This window comes from Gavialis gangeticus, unplaced genomic scaffold (genome assembly GCF_001723915.1).
Source record: "Gavialis gangeticus isolate Ggan-Ray unplaced genomic scaffold, GavGan_comp1, whole genome shotgun sequence".
NCBI lineage: Eukaryota > Metazoa > Chordata > Crocodylia > Gavialidae > Gavialis > Gavialis gangeticus.
The window spans coordinates 43,423,115-43,426,984 of NW_017729034.1; positions in this window are offsets into that span (position 1 = coordinate 43,423,115).

Consider the following 3,870-nt stretch of genomic DNA (forward strand, 5'->3'; position numbering starts at 1 on the left):
TGCTGGCCCCTTGTGGACATGCGCCATGATAATTCTCTCAAAAAGCTTACTCAGGACCAAGGTAAGACTCACTGGCCTATAGTTTCCTGGGTCCTCCTTCCTCCCTTTTTTGAAGATGGGAACCACATTGGCCCTCTTCTAGTCCTCTGGAACCACACCAGACCACCACAAGTGCTTGTAAAGCCGTGCCAGGGGTCCCGTTATGGCCTCAGCTAATTCCCTCAGCACTCTGGGGTGGAGGTCATCAGGACCTGCTGATTTAAATATGTCCAGTCCCTCCAGCAGTTCCCTGACTAGGTCCTCACTGACCCTAGGCCTGAGTGCGTCTCCCCTGGGGCCTGCTGGGGTCCTGGTGGGGGGTCTGATCTGGTCCCTGCTCAGGAAAATGGAGGCAAAGAAATTGTTAAGTAGGTTAGGTTTGTCATCTGGTGTGATGACCAGATTTCCTAGCATGTCCTGCAGAGGCCCCAAGTTACTTGGTACCTTCTTTTTATCCCCTATGTATTTAAAAAAGGACTTATTGTTGTCCTTGATCTGGGTAGCTAGTCCCAGTTCCATCTCTGCCTTGGCCTTCCTGACTGCCCCCCTACAGCCCCGAGCAACCGAGGTATAGTCCTCCCTGATGATGGCCCCTCCTTTCCATTGGGTGTACGCCTCCTTTTTAGCTAGAAGATGTTCCTGTATTCTTTTGGTGAGCCATGGGGGCTTTTGCACCCTCTTGCCCCCTTTGATCCATGTTGGGATTACCTCCCTTTAGGCTTGGAGGATTGTCTCCTTAAGGAATGACCACTCTTCCTGGACACCTGACTCCTCTCCCCTCCAGGACCTCAGTGCCTCCCGGACTATTCTCCTTACCTCATTGAAATCTGCCCTCTTGAAGTCCAGGGCTGCTGCCTTGTTAGTCTTCTTCACAACAACATGTCAGCAACCATCCTTAGCAATGGCTCAGAAATGGACTTATTGCCGGATGTGAGTTCAGCATTTTCTCTTGTAGAATAAATATAGGTAGGGTGACCATACATCCTGGTTTGGCTGGGACAGTCCTGGATTCCACAGGCCAGTCTCAGCTGGTTGGTCAAAAGTCCTGGGCTGGAGTCTAGGGGTGAGACTGAGTGACATGGTATGTCAGGCAGATGGGTGGTCAGGCACCATTGCTGCTGAGTGGGAGCAAGGCAGATGGACTAGATGCCACCTTGCTTGGATGTGCCGCACCTATTTTTTTTCCCTAAAAGAAAGAGAAATATTAATCCTTTTCCAGTATGAAATCTAGGAATTAAGTGGTAAAACTCAACAGAAAAAATAAAATACAGTTCTTCACTGTACACTTTTTTTGGATTATAGATATTTAGGAAATCTATAGTCAACATTGCACAAAGAATAGGAAATAACCTCCTAAGCCTGTGGTATGTAGTCATCTGTCAGTTCTTGACCATCTGCTTAAATGTAAACATTCCCTGTATTCAGTCTAGCTGAGAATTTTTTGGATCAAAGTTATTGCTGGAATAACTTCAGTAGAGTTGGAAGGATACATTTGGCTTAAAGTGACTTTAATTACAGAGGACTGGTTTTTGTATTATTGGAATTGATTCTATTAGACAGGGAGAATGCCATATTGGAGACTGCTCCTGTTCCAACTCATCAGGATGAGCATCAGGACAGCTGATAAGACTATAATGATAAAAGTGTAATAAAGTAGATTGTTCTGGAATAAAATGTACTGTGTATTGATTACAAGGGACAAAAGAGGCCGAAAGCCTAGGATATGGAAATATTCAGTACTTAATTCACACAAACTCCCATAGTCCTCAGAGACCCTGGTTATTTTCAGCTGATTACATATTAAAGTGGAGAGCAATTTGATATCTTGCCTACTGCCATGGAAAAGTGACTCACTCTGTTCGTTTGTGCCAGAAGAAATCTAATTAACAAAACACAGGATACAGACAAAAGTTATTTACATTTTTTTTTCTTAATGATAGCTTGTTTTTTTTTTCTTCTGTTACTAGACAACCCCATTGAGTGGTAGGTTTATCAAGTCCTATCCTATATAGCAGGGGTGGCCAGAGTTACTCCCCCTGGGAGCCACATCTGATTCTCCACCAAAGTTCAAGAGCCAGACAGCAGGGGGGAGGAAGGTGTTAAGTGACCCAGTGTGGAGGTGACTCCCTCGCACCGCTGAGCCACTCTGGCTTTCCCCACAGGGTGTGTGGCCCAGGGTAAGGGGTATGGCTGCAGCCCTTGCCCCAGAAGCCCAGCACCTGAGAGGCAGGGGGTGCTGGGCTGCACTGTCCCCAAGAGCTGCCTTGGGGAGAAGTAGGAGGGGCTTCAGTCAATTTGTGAAGAGCCGCAAATACCGTGCCAGTGAGCCAGATGCGGCTCATGAGTCGTGGTTTGGCCACCATGGCTATATAGTTGTTGGGTAATGTCGCTTGTAATATTGCTCACATAGACTTTTGGCTGCTTGTGCTCATCTAGTCTGAGGATCAATGCTGGTTTGTTGGAAAGTGCGTCAAAGTCTATTTAAAATCTATGAAGATTTGTTTTACTTTTATAACTTAGTTTTAACAAAACTCCACAGAGCTGAAGCCGTGTATTATTTTAGTACAGGTCAGTTTATAGTCTCTCTGCTTGTAGTGAAATTGTATTTTACAATTAGAGGGTTCTACTTTGTAAATCTCCTTGTGGAATGTAGTAATTATTGCCTAGTTAGACAATAACTTCTGCCTTCCCATAGGGATAATCACCTCCTTTTACTTCAGTTGAGCCAGGGGAGAAAAGTGAAGCTACCACTACTGTATGGGAAAAGTCATCTCTCCCTTGTGGGCTTACTTTTTGGGAATGAAGATTTTGATGACAGCTAGAATTGAAAAGGGTTGAAAAGGGGCCCTTCCATATCTCCTGCTCACAGGCCGTCTCCTGTCATGGAGAAACTGGATTTATGAGAAGTCTGATTTTACAGTCTTTCCTTCTCTAGAAAACAAGATCCATGGAGTCCTAAAGAGGCCAGGAAACTTCAAAGGAACTTGTTGCAGAGATGATCAGGTAACTATGAATGTTCAGCAGGTGGATGCTGAACAACTTGAGGTTCAAGTTTCCTTTGGGACCACGGGTCTCAAAGGAAACTTTCTATGGTACTCTTCATTCCTGAAATTACATCTTTATTGGAACACTCAAATACAAGTGCTACTAAAACACAGATACTTACACAACTCTGATCACATTTGTTTATGATATCACCTTCTTGCTCTATGTAGGGAAAGATTAAAATTTTCTTTTTACTCTGATTTCTAATTTGGAAAGTATCAAGCTACTTTTTAATTCCCTTGTGCCCAAGCTGCTACTGACTCACAAACTTTTGTATATGTGCATATAAGATAAAGGGTAAGTTTCCTTGTGCCCGCCCCTCTGTACAAAGGCTAGCAACAAAAGTTTAATTCTTGTAATTTCTGAATGATTAAAACAACAGTCTAACATTATTTTAATATGTATGATTATCATCATCATATTATTATTATATTATAATCATATTATCATATAATTTAGTATCATTTTATTATCATAGTTCTAATTATAGTATGCACTTATTTATTTTTTTGCAAATAAACGTATACTCCAGCTCAGGCATTCAGCACCCTGCAAGAGTAGTCCTTCATGTTATTACCTTGGAGTGTTCTTAGTTCTTTTTTTCCCCAGAGAAATCTGGGGAGAAAGTTGTCTATGCCTGATGGAGTATACGTTTATTTGCAAAAAAATAAATAAGTGCATACTATAATTAGAACTATGATAATAAAATGATACTAAATTATATGATAATATGATTATAATATAATAATAATATGATGATGATAATCATACATATTAAAATAATGT